We start from the raw sequence: 12947 nt of genomic DNA, 5'->3' as shown, positions 1-12947 counted from the left end.
GACTCTTTGTAAAGTACAATGACATCTTCTGTAAGATATTAACTGAGAAAGCAGGCTCAAGATAAGGGTCTTGTGGAGGAAAGCCCGGCCACAGAAATAGCACAAAGGTCACCAGGCTATGAACAATGACTGCTCCCAGCCAGACATTTTCTGGCTAGAAAACAGGTTATACATCTCTCTCTTGGAGGAGACAACTGTGTGTTTAACATTCCTGGTTCCCCTAATGCTTATATGTCAGCACAAGGACCTGCCTGCATGCCACCTACACACACACACACACACACACACACACACACACACACAGAGAGAGAGAGAGAGAGAGAGAGAGAGAGAGAGAGAGAGAGAGAGAGAGAGAGAGAACGCCAGGCTGGACACAGTGGCTGGACATAGTGGTCCTGGTGACACAAGGTTTTCCCAGTTAGCTCTCTCTCTTAGAGTATACCCCATCAGGTAGAGCCTGTCACTGCCCTCATGACATAGGAGCCTGGGTTAGCTAGTTGTTAGGTCACTGTCCATTCATGATAGTGTCTGGTTAGTTTTATGTCAATTTGACACAAGCTAGTGTCATCTGAGAAAAGGGAACCTCAATTGGGAAAATGCCCCTACTAGATTGAACAGTGGGCAAACCTGTGGGACATTTTTTTGATTGATAATTAGTGTGGGAGGACCTAGGCAACTGTGGGTAGTGCCACATCTGGACAGGTGGTCCTGGATGATGTAAGAAAGCAAGCTGAGCCGGGTAGTGGTGGCGCACACCACTAATCCCAGTACTTGGGAGGGAGAGGCAAGCAGATTTCTGAGTTCGAAGCCAGCATGATCTACACAGTGAGTTCCAGGACAGCCAGGGCTATGCAGAGAAACCCTGTCTCGGAAAAACCAAAAAGAAAAGAAAAAAAAAGGAAGAAAGCAAGCAAACAAGCAAGCTGAACAAGCCACGAGAAGCAAGCCAGTAAGCAGTTTCCTTCTTGGTGTCTTCAGCCTTGAGTCCCAGCTCCGACCTCCCTGATGGATTGTGATCAGGATATGTTCACAGAAACAAACCCTTTCCTTCCCAAGTTGCTTTTGGTCATGGTGTTTATCACAGCAAGAGAAACTTAACTAAGAGGTCTACCAGGTGGAGATTCTTTGATAACACAGGCATTTGAAGAGCTGGAGGTTCTGTACCTGTGAGGCTGAGTCACTGATTGGGAAGAGGTTGGAATGTTGCAGATCCAGAGCCAAATTATCTGGTGCTATCTCTAACCCCTTGATAGCCATTCATTGCCCTCCTCTTGTGACTATCCCGTGAGACCTTTGAGGATGTCTTAAGAGATCCCTATTCTCCCGTAACCTAAAAGCTAAGTATGTCATCAGACAGCATCTGAGGTCTTTGTGGAACTTACCTACCTGATGTTCCCACCATTGTGTTTGAAAAGTTGATTTATGACTTTCTTTGTTCTGTCACTGTAAGAACATTCGTGCAACCATACAACGTTGGCGTCACTTATATTTGGCTCCAGAATAAATGTTCATTCCCCTTGAGGTAATAACTGTTTTAGTCAGTAGGATATCCAGAGCAGGAGCCACTCAGCTGGGAATGTAAAGGATTTCCACACTGGGCCACAGTGTCCCACAGAACACAGTGGAGAAAGCACCAGGATTCCTCTGTGTGATGTCAGAACAGCCTCTGTTCTGAAACAGGAGCATGACCCTGTCTCCGTACTGGGCTACCAGCAGAAAGCAGGAGCTTAATCGGTGGGTTAGTGGCTTGGCCTGCGGAGGGAGTGCCTGGGGGACGCCCAGATTCCTTTCTGCCTGCCTGTCCCCCTGCGTCAGCAGCACGGAAATGCAGGCTTCCTGGAAGATTGCAGCTCCTGCAGCTGGCCAGGCGAGCTGAGCTGCCCGCGGAGAACACAAACAGGAAATCCAGGACCTCTGCTGGTGGCCGGGTCTTTCTCCTGTCTCTAGCGCTCCACCCAGGCATGCTCATTAACTTAGAACTCAGCTGCTTGGGGAGAAAAAAAGAGAAGCCTCCGACTTCATCAACATCTGCAAGAACGAATTTAATAAAGCCAGTAGTAACACCATTCCGAGGCAGCTCTTCATTTCCCATTATCGTCCTTCGAGTTTTATCTAGCAGCCTTTGAAAGACAGAGTTATTGTTACAGAAGCAGAAGGAAAAAACCAACCGGCTGATTACTGCTGAAGAAAGAAAGGGAAGGGCTCCCAGTGTGCGGCTCCTTTCCTGGCCTCTGCGTCAATGGCAGTGCACACACAACTGTGTTCCTAGCCATGTAGTCACGCTAGATGGCTGACTTATTATGTGTGTTTTAGTGTGTGTGTGTGTTCTCGTGAGTGTGCCCACACACAAACCCATCTGGCAGATGTAGAAAACTGACCCCCTGCTGGGCGTGGTGGCACATGCCTTTAATCCCAGCACTCAGGAGGCAGAGGCAAACGCAAACGGATTTCTGAGTTCGAGGCCAACCTGCTCTACAAAGTGAGTTCCAGTACAGCCAGGGCCATACAGAGAAACCCTGTCTCGGAAAAAAAAAAAGAAAGAAAAGAAAGAAAGAAAGAAAGAAAGAAAGAAAGAAAGAAAGAAAGAAAGAAAGAAAGAAAGAAAAAAGAAAACTGACCCCCAAAGGTTGTCCTCTGAACTCTCTCTACACACACCCTGGTACACATATGCCTCCATAACACAGCATAAATTAATCAATCAATAAATCAACAAATAAATGGAAAGAATTAAGCCTTTTTTCCCCCTCCTGCCACCCGAGTCCTCTGTGAGAATGAAGATGTTAGATAATCATATTGAAGCTGTGCTGGGTTGTTTGACAGGCCCACCTGCCAAGATGATTGCAAATTGTCTTCCTGGAAGGAGGCAGCTGTGAGGATACAGAGGGACTTCGGAGGAGATCGGGCCACCGCCCAACTGTCCAGAGGCAGTCCTACTACACCAGCCTCACACCAGCCTCTGCTTAGCACAGGTCACTGCTGCCCCTTTCTAAGAGCACATATGTAGTGATTTCATGATTGTCTTCAGCAAAACCAGTGACCAGTCTTATCTGCATGACCCACCTGTGTATGTGTGAGTTGGCTTTTCTAGGTTGTCAACTTGACTATCTGAAATTAACTGTCAATTTAACTAATCTGGAACTAATTAAAACCCAAAGGGCTAGTCACAACTATGAGGGAATTTTTCTTTTCTTTTCTTTTTTTGAATTAATTTTTATTTTATATTTACTGATGCTTTGGCTGCATGCATGTCTGTATGAGGTTGTCAGAACCCCTGGAACTGAAGTTACAACAGGTGTGAACTCCATATGGATGCTGGGGATTGAACCTGGGGCCTCTGGAAGAACAGCCAGTGCTCTTAACTGCTGAGCCATCTTTCTAGCCCTGGGATTGTTTGTTTTGTTTTGTTTTGCTTTGTTTTGTTTGACGTGGGAAGACCCATTTTTAATACAGATCTTTTGAGGTAGGAACATCTACCTTTAATCTGGGCCACAACTTCTGGTAGTAGCCTATAAAAAGGACATAGAAGAAGGAAGCTTGCTCTCTTTGCCTGTTTGCTCTCTCTGGCAAGTCCATTTCTTCAATGGCTTTAGACCTTCTTTGGGATTCCAGTATATATGGAAGACCAGCTGAGGTCTAGAGAGATGACTCGGAGGTTAAGAGCACCGACTGCTCTTCCAGAGATCCTGAGTTCAATTCCCAGCAATCACATGGTGGCTCACAACCATGTGTAAGATGGGCATGGGATCCGATGCCCTCTTCTGTTGTGTCTGAAGAGAGCAATAGTGGTGTACTCATATGCATAAATAAATAAATAAATCTTAAAAAATAAAAATGAAGATTGCGGAGAAGAAGGAGAAGGAGGAGGAGGAGGAGAAGGAGGAGGAGGAGGAGGAGAAGGAGAAGGAGAAGGAGAAGGAGAAGAAGAAGAAGAAGAAGAAGAAGAAGAAGAAGAAGAAGAAGAAGAAGAAGAAGACCAGCTGAAATATCCAACCTCATAGACTGAATAATTACTACATTGTTGGACCTTCTGTTGGTAAACAGCCATTATTGGACTAATTGGACCACAGCCTGTAAACCACTCTAAATGCCATAGATAGATAGATAGATAGATAGATAGATAGATAGATAGATAGATAGATATAGATGGATAGATAGATAGATATAGATATTACATTCTATCAATTCTGTTCCTCTAGAGACCCCTGAGTAATACAGTGTATCTTAGACTCAGCCAATCAGAGGTCTCCCCTGGGATAACCCCACCCTCATCCATGGACTGCTGGCATTGTCAAAGGGCAACAATTTTGCAATTTGGGTAGAAAGCCAGAGCTGTGGTTTTATGCTGCATGCACAGCTTTCTGTGTATGTGCAAGACACTGGCTTCAATTCCTGGTCTTGCCAGGAAAAAAAAAATTTAAACAGGTTGCTTTTTTCCACCAGGATGTTTCGAATCCTGTGGACTAGAAAACTCAAGCTCAAACAATCATAGACAGCTTTGGTGCCTGCAGCTAAAGTAAGAGAGGCTACAGACAGGTTTGATCCAGGGAATGAGCAGTGTTAACCACAGATTCAAGCCCTTGCCAATTCTACCTCATCCTATGCCTAGATCCCACCATGGTGACCAGACGGCTAGTGATGTTGGCTCAGAACACACTGCTCCCAAATCTGGCCCTTGGGAAAACTGATGCAGGACAGAGCTGTCATAGTTTGAAGGTTAAGATTCAACCTCAGAGATGCTTGTGGGCATGGCTCTGGTCGTGCTTCCAGAGAGGTTCGACTGAGGAGGGGTTGACTTCCCCCAGTTTATTACAGTTAGGCTCCAACCTTTTGCCCTCCTATCATATCCCTCCATGACTAATACCCTTCCTAAAACCAAAGCATGAAAATACACAATGTACTGGTCTCTCTGGGTCCTCCTTTCCTTGTGAAGTTTCTCCATATCCTGTAAAACTTACACTCAATGGGACTGAAGAGATTGCTCGATGACTAAGAACATTGGCTGCTCATGCAGATGGACCTAGATTTATCAGCCAGCGTTCTTGATCCTGCCCCCTGTACGTCCAGTTCCAGGGGATCAGATGCCCTCTTCTGACCTCCAAGGGCACACACTGTGTGCATTGCATGTGGTATATGGACATACATGCAGGCAAAACACCCATAACCATGAAATAAAAATAAATGGAAAAACATTAAACTCTTACAGGAAGAAATCAGGCATGCTACCTGCTTGTTACGCTGTCTTCTGTCACAGGGTTTCAGCTGTGTGTTCAGCAAAGGTCAGTGGGCATGGTTTCGACTTTCACTAAGCACCCACAGTGAGCCAAGCTTCCCCCACGAGGGTGGGGATGGTAGATGCAGCAAGTCATGTTTTCTTTTCCTCCCCATCCAGCAAGGTCCATCAGATCCACTGGAGGAGCCTGCCCTCCGTGCGGCCTGTGCTGATTGGCTGAGACCCAGTTATTTCCGGAAACTGGAGATGGTGGTTTCTGTTGATTGTCCCCTGAAGTCACTACACCCTCTAGAGGTGAGTGGTGTCTCAGCTGCTCTGTCTTAGCTGTTCCCCAGGACTATGATCCCTTCAGCTGGCTTGTGGAGCTGCCTCATCTACTGGGAACACTTCGAGTGGAGTTCTATGTGAGAATCCTCAGAAAGGGACCCCTGAGCCTGTGTGGAGACAGATGGACCGTTGAGGAAGAGGCTAGGAGATCACCGACTTCACCCACCCACTACCTTGTCCCTGCTTTCTGTACCCCCTGCCTTCCTTCCAACCTGGGTTCGGTCCCCTTTGGTCCCCTGGGGTCAGCATATGGTACAGTGACATACTTTGTAGGTGCTCTTGGGGCTTGAGAGTGGACCACACATAGAATATAAGGAGGACTGGAGTTTGGACCTCACCATTGGAAGAATGAGATGAGGAGGAGTCGGGAGGCCCGTAGTGTGTCCCTGCATAGGCTGGGTATCCAACACAGCTAGGAGCCTGAGCTTGGGGTTAGGGTGAGAGCTGAGATCATTCAAGACCGTTAGGTTGGTGGACAGCAGGTAGAGGCAGGAGATGAGGTGTAGCCGGAAAGAGGTGCAGGCTCTTAGTGAAGTCTGGAAGCTTGGAGGCAGAAGTACACGCTTTGGTAAAACCACCTACGTTCCCCCACCTCTGGTCTGCTCTCCTTAGGACACCAAGGCCTCTTTGTGCTTAGAGGCAAGGCATAGGGTTGTGGGAGTGGTTTTGAACCATAGTTACGAAGGGCTGGAGACTCAGAAGGGAAGGGACAGCGACACACCGACACACCAAGTGCAGAGGCAGCAGACAGAGCCCCGTACCAGCACCGAGGTCAGGACTGGGAGAGCAGGTCGGACGCTTGAAGACCCGGGCTGTGTTTTCCAACTCAGCACAGATCTCCTGTTTCCCCTCTCACCAGGCGCATCTCAAATGCGGGTAAATGTGAGGGCGAGCAGCTGCTGAGGGTCAGTGTCCCGTAGCTCCCTCCCGCCTAGAGTTAGAACCACCTACCCTGGTCCCGCCCACCCTGGGGACTCCCGGCTGTGCGCTCTGACATTGGGCGGGGCCTGTTGGGGAGGGGCCTGTCCGGGGACCGGCCAGGTGTGCGGCTGGAGTTGCAGAGACCAGGTGAGGTGCTCGGTGGTCCAGTGAGCCCCCCTTTGGGGACCTGCTCGGGTGGGAAGGCGCGGCTCCTATCTCTGGTCCTGGCCTCTTCCCGCCCCAACTTCTCCTGGGTGTCCCTCCACTCCCCACCTTGTCCCCGCTTTCTGTGCCCCCTGCTTTTCTTCCGACCCAGGTTTGGGCCCCCGGGGTAAGCACATGGCAGTAGCCCCTCGGCTCCCGCACCAAACCTGAGCGCATCATGGTGGCATCTTTCCCGCCTAACAGGTGGCAATACTGAGGCCAGGGCGGATGCTGAACTCGCACTTGGGGCCCGAGACTGGGGTCTGTCTGGTCACCTTGTCACACTGGGTGCAACTCCCAAGATTTATAGGCCGCGGGCCTGGGAAGTCCCCACTTAGGTAAGGCAGACTGCTGCTGGCTTCTTTCACTTTCCCAAACCTGGCAAAGGCCTCTCGAGAATTCGAGAATTCTTGAGAGGGAGGTGCAGTCAGTGTAGCTAGCTGCCGAGGCCCTGCTGGGGGAACTGCGGAGGCCACTGGGGGGAGGGGTGGCATTCCTTAGTTCATTTGGCTGGTGTGGGGAAAGGGCCTGGCGGTCCCAGGTTCTGCTCTGGGACTAGTAGATTCTAGTGCGCGCTCTCAGCCAGTCAGGGCGAACTTGGGTCGAAGTGAGAAAGTACGCCTCGGAAAGTAAGCAATCTTCATTGGCCTCTGTTGTTTCAAGATATGTTTATGAGTTCCTTGTAAAATGGCCCGCCAAACCCTTCCCCAAGTCAGAACCGGAATGGAGGAGGGGGCAGGTAACTGGAAGTCTGAGTCCAGCTGTTCCCAGAGGTCAGGTCAGCCTCTTGTCTGTTCTCAGCTCTCGGGAGCCCAGAATAAGCTCTCGGTGGTCGAAGCCAGGGGGTGTGGGGACTTTTGTGGAGGACGCTGCAGTAGAGCTGGAAGATGGGGTGGGAGGTGGCAGGTGGGTGTGGCCCTAGGTTGCTGGGTGGTCCAGAAGAGGTCAAAATGGGTGAGCCCCGGGTATGTACTTGGATCCGCTAACAGTAAAGTGCAACTTTGGAGAACTGTGTAAGTTTGGGGATTTCCTGTCAATGACAGGCATAGAGGTGGCCTCAGTTAAAGAGAACAGCAGGATGTAGCTAAGTTAGTAGAACCTCTGCCTAGCATACACAAAGCCCTTGGTTTGTTTTCCTGCGACACATAAACCAGGTGTGTGGTGGCCTGAGGCTGTAATCCCAGGACTTTTATCAGATTGAGGACAGAAAGCCATCTATGGCCACATAGTCGTTTGAAGCCAGCCTCAGTGTATGAGACCTTGTCTCTAATAATAACCAAAATATATAATAGGGTAGCCAAGAGCTGTCACCTAGAGGTGCCTGGCCGTATACTCTCATCACACCAGTAAACCATCCCAATACCTGAATCCCCATCATCTCACTGATGGGGAATGTTGAAGCGCTGGTCACATGACACAGATAAAGCGTCAGGGGAATTTTGGGAGAGCGTGGGGTTTTTGCCCCCTTTTCTTTCTTGGAGACAGGTCTTGTTATTTAGCCCAGGCTGGCTTTAAACTCAAGGTAATCCTCCTGCCTCAACCTTCCAAAAGCTGATGATACAAAAACGAACCACTACGCCTAGTGTGATTAAGCGGATTTTGAGCCAGCCACTTTCCTCATGGGGAGTAGTAGCCTCTACATTTGCCAAGTGTTCTGGTGTCCTTTCCAGCAGAGGTCAAGTCCTGGCATGCTGATTGGTTGCCTCAGTCCTCACTCACACCAACCTCCTGAGATGGTAGTGGCACTGCCCACTTCTGCGGATGAGGAAGCAGAGGCAGGGGAGCCATGATCTTCCAGCTGGTGAATAGAAAGCCAGGCTCAGCATCTGCCTTGGTGGGAGTAGGCTGTTGTAGGTTGGAGATGTTTGGAAGCCCTCTAACAACTGCCTGCCCTTCCAGGTATCTGCAGCAAGAGGCAGACAAACACGCATCCCTACACTCTTGCCCTCAATAGCCCTAGAAAGTTCCGGAAGACCTCACCTCTGGCAAACTCGAGGTCCATGGCTTCCACTTAAAAGGAACTTTCTGGGCACAGGGAAATAGGGTCAGAGTTTAGTTAAAAGTGGAAAGAAGGTGCTCAAGAAGGGGAAAGTCACACAAGGGGAGGCTTCCCAGTGAAAACGATCCTTACGGAAGGGCTGGAGAGACGGCACAGCCCTGAACAGCACCCATTGCTCTTGCACAGAACCTGGGGTCCAGCACCCATGTAGTGGCTCACAACCACCTGTAACTCCAGGGAATCCGGCACCCTCTTCTGACCTTGATGGGCATGTGCAGGCAAAACACCTCTATTTGTAAAATAAGATAAACAAATCTAAAAAATAAGTTATAAGGACTTTTTTTTTGGGGGGGGGGTTTCGAGACAGTGTTTCTCTGTGTAGCCCTGGCTGTCCTGGAACTCACTCTGTAGACCAGGCTGGCCTCGAACTCAGAAATCCGCCTGCCTCTGCCTCCCGAGTGCTGGGATTAAAGGCATGCGCCACCACGCCCGGCTATAAGGACTTTCTTAAGAAAGATTTTATTTTAAATGTGTGTGTGTGTTTGTGTGTGTGTGTGTATGGGGATGTATGCACAGGAGTGCAGGGTCCTGTGGAGACCATAACTAGGTTCCAAGCATTTGTGAGCTAAGGTGGGTGCTGGGAACTGAGGGTGAACTCTCTGCCATCTCTCCAGCCCCTAAAAGACTGCTGTTGATGTTTTGAGACAGGGTCTCTCTATGTATCCCTGACTGTGGGTGCTGGGAACTGAGCGTGAACTCTCTGCCATCTCTCCAGCCCCTAAAAGACTGCTGTTGATGTTTTGAGACAGGGTCTCTCTATGTATCCCTGACTGTCCTGGAACTTGCGGTATAGGTCAGGTTGGCCTTGAACTCACAGAGATTGTCTTGTCTCTTGCTTTCTTAGTGCTGGGATTAAAGTTATACACACCACCATAACTGTCCTCTAAAGGATCATTTTTACATAAATGTTAAGCATTTGGGGTTAAAAGAATAAGAGGGGTTTAAGGAAAGAATTAAGATATAGCCAAGCACGGGTATGGGCGTCTCAAGGGAGAGTTAATAAATATCCTAGCATTACCCATACATACCATTTTAATGTGACTTTCACATTACATCTCAGAAAGTTACTAAGAATCTTCCCTTTTATTTTTCTCCTCTCTCTCTCTTTGCTAGGCAAAATTATGGGGTGGTTCTGGAGATAGGAGATATTCTAATAAAGTTAAATTAAGAGCCACTAAGGCCACACAAGGGTCTTGGGGTATGTTTTTCTGTAAATGGGTTTCAGGTGAAAAACTCTAGAAAGTCGAAGGTTTCCAGGTAGGAATAGAGACCTTAAGCAGTTGTTGTCTGGGATAGAATTCTGTTTCTCATCTGGGAAGAGGCCTCAGGGGTGAGGACACCTTTCTCTTTTCATGACTTCATAATTTTCCCTTCCTTTCTATCCTATGTAACAGACATTAGCACGGTGATATAAATAAGTTTTCTGTCTCTTATGCTGAAACTCAACTTCCCCTGCTATTTGGTAGAGTTTGATGCTTGAGGAAGAAGTCCCACTGATTTCCAGCGGCTTCTTGGGTGGCTGACGTGGGTAGCGACAGGCTTGGATCTGGACCACTCTCTGGGACTTCTGGCTGCCCGTTCTATCCAGGTTTCCGGCTTCCTGGAAGCAAGGCTGGGTGGGTGGCTCTCTCTAAATCAGTTCTTTGGATCCCTATCTTCTCATCTCTGTCATAGGCATCGGAAAACCATTTGATGCTTGGAGGATAAGGTGCCTTCAGCGGAGGCGGTACAGTGTTAACAGCTGGGGATAGGGGCCCCACACCCTGTCACCAGCTGTGTGACTTTGAGTCAATTGCTAGCCACTCTGTGCCTTGTTTTCCTGGATTGTGAAGTTTCATGCTTGTGATGCTTTGCATATGCTGGGTCCAGGGAGTGGCAATATTTTAGAAGGTGTGGTCCTGTTGGAGTAGGTGTGCCACTGTGGGTGTGGACTTTAAGACCCTTGTCCTAGCTGCCTGGAAGTCAGTATTCTCCTAGCAGCCTTCAGATGAAGATGTAGAACTCTCAGCTCCTCCTGCACCATGCCTGTCTGGATGCTGCCATGCTCCTGCCTTGATGATAATGAACTGAACCTCTGAACCTTTAAACCGGTCACAATTAACTGTTATCCTCATAAGAGTTGCCTTGGTCATGGTGTCTGTTCACAGCAGTAAAACTCTAAGACAATACTCTACAGCAATGGAGAGGTCAAAATGAGTAGAGTTTTGTGAGTGCCTCAAACCAGTCACACAGCTTTGATCATGTTAGCAGTCACTCTGTCTGTGGCCTTTGGGAACAAGCCTAGGTGTTGAGTGAATTTGTATGTTGCAGATCCTTCCCTGCTGAAGGCAAGCCAGCTCTACCTCGGGAGCAAGAAATGACCTTTCAGCTGGAAGGGGCAGGAGCCAGGGACTCTCAGAAGGAACTGGTTAGGCCGGTCTGGATTCTGGAGACTTCTAAGAGTCACCTTGCCTTTCCTCCACTGGATCGATCTGTGCCTGGGCTGGGGTTTGCTGGGCTTGTGATCTGCAGTAAACTGAAGCCCTGGGGTCTCAGGACAAGCTCTGAGTTAGTGTCTTGGTCTCTCTGAGGTCTTTGCAGATGGCAGGTTGCAGGTTGGGCAGATGGGTGTGTGTATGTGTGTGTGTGTGTGTGTGTACGTGTGTTTGTGTGTATGTGTATGTGTGTGTGTACATGTGTTTGTGTGTATGTGTGTGTGTACGTGTGTTTGTGTGACAGTAGGTTTTATTTCTCTATCTTTAAAAGATTTATTTTATGTTTTTTCCTTTCTCTGTCTCTCTCTGTCTGTCTCTGTCTCCCCTCTTCTCCCTTTCTCTCTCTCTCTTTGTACGACAGTAAGTTGTTTTATTTATTTCTCCATCTTTAAAAAGGTTCATTGTAGGTTTTTCCTCTTTTTGTCTGCCTGTCTATGATAGTAGGTTATATTTATTTCTCCATCTTTTAAAAAAAGTTTTATGTTTTTTCCATGTGTGTGTGTGTGTGTGTGACAGTAGGTTTTATTTGTTTGTCTATCTTTAAAATATTCACTTTATGTTTTTTCCTTTCTCTGTCTTTCTCTTGTCTCTGTCTGTCTCTGTCTCTCACCCTCCCCCCACCCCTTTCTTTCTCTCTCTCTGATAGTAGGTTGTTTTGTTTATTTCTCCATCTTTAAAAAGGTTCATTTTATGTTTTTTCCTCTTTTTGTCTGTCTGTCTCTCTCTCTCTCTCTCTGTGTATGATAGTAGGTTATATTTATTTCTCCATCTTTAAAAAATGTTTTATGTTTTTCCCATGTGTGTGTGTGTGTGTGTGTGTACTCAGTTGATCAGAACCCTCAGAGACCAGAATAGGATACCAGATCCTTAGAACTAGAGTTCCAGGCAGTTGTAAGCCACCTGACGTGGGTGCGGGGAACCGAGTTCAGGTGCTTGAAAGGGCTGGAGCTCCCAGACACCGAGTCATCTCTGCGGTCCCCCTATTTATCCATTTTGGAAAAATAAATAAATCTTTTATTTTTTATTTTTATTTTTTTTATTTTTACTTTTTTTTTTTTTTTTTTTTGGTTTTTCGAGACAGGGTTTCTCTGTGTAGTCCTGGCTGTCCTGGAACTTGCTCTGTAGACCAGGCTGGCCTCGAACTCAGAAATCTGCCTGCCTCTGCCTCCCAAGTGCTGGGATTAAAGGCGTGCGCCACCACGCCCGGCTATTTTTTATTTTTATATTACATGTATGCATGTGTACCTGTGTGTCTGTATATGTGGGTTTGTGCACATGAGTGCAGGTGTCCAGGGAGGCTGGAGGAGTCTTGGATCCCCTGCAGTTGGAGTCACAGATGGCTGTGAACTACTCTGGGAACTGAACTTCAATCCTCTCTCAGAGCAGTGTTCCTAACTACTGAGCCGTTTCTCCAGCCCCTATTTAATCATTAAAGTTTTTTTTATGTGTATGAGTGTTTTGCCTACATATATGTCTGTGTGCCATGTGTGTGTAGTGCCCTAGAGGCCAGAAGATCCCCTGGAACTAGAGTTATGGATGGTTCTTAATTCCTGTTAAACGTGGGAAGGTCAGAGGAGAATTGTTGGGTCCTTGAGGATCTCATTTGAGCTCCCAAGGAGCAGATTTGAATCCAGGCTGGACGTCAGCCAGTGATGATGGTTGAAGCTGGTTATGGATCCCTTGCCTGGTGTGGGACTGTGTGTTCTAGGTAACAAGGACAGTTTGTGCAAAG

At 47.9% G+C, this 12947-nt stretch overlaps 1 protein-coding gene across 2 annotated transcripts in view; it reads left to right on the top strand.

Annotated features, from left to right (window-relative positions):
- Nucleotides 1-6533: 6533 nt before the first annotated feature.
- Arhgap8 (Rho GTPase activating protein 8) overlaps nucleotides 6534-12947 on the top strand; it is a 47800-nt gene continuing 41386 nt past the window's right edge. The window contains exons 1-2 of one of the 2 annotated variants that reach the window (XM_085831497.1): nucleotides 6577-6625; nucleotides 6887-7020. The gene's annotated coding sequence lies outside the window, so the exon portion shown is untranslated. Of the gene's footprint in view, nucleotides 6626-6886; nucleotides 7021-12947 lie in introns of both variants that reach the window. The other variant, XM_021183014.2, reaches the window with a different exon arrangement.

This window comes from Mus caroli, unplaced genomic scaffold, assembly GCF_978045245.1.
Source record: "Mus caroli unplaced genomic scaffold, Mus_caroli_1 scaffold_16, whole genome shotgun sequence".
Classification (NCBI taxonomy): Eukaryota; Metazoa; Chordata; class Mammalia; order Rodentia; family Muridae; genus Mus; species Mus caroli.
The sequence above is the reverse complement of the archived record's forward strand: the minus strand, read 5'-3'. Positions and strand labels throughout refer to the sequence as shown.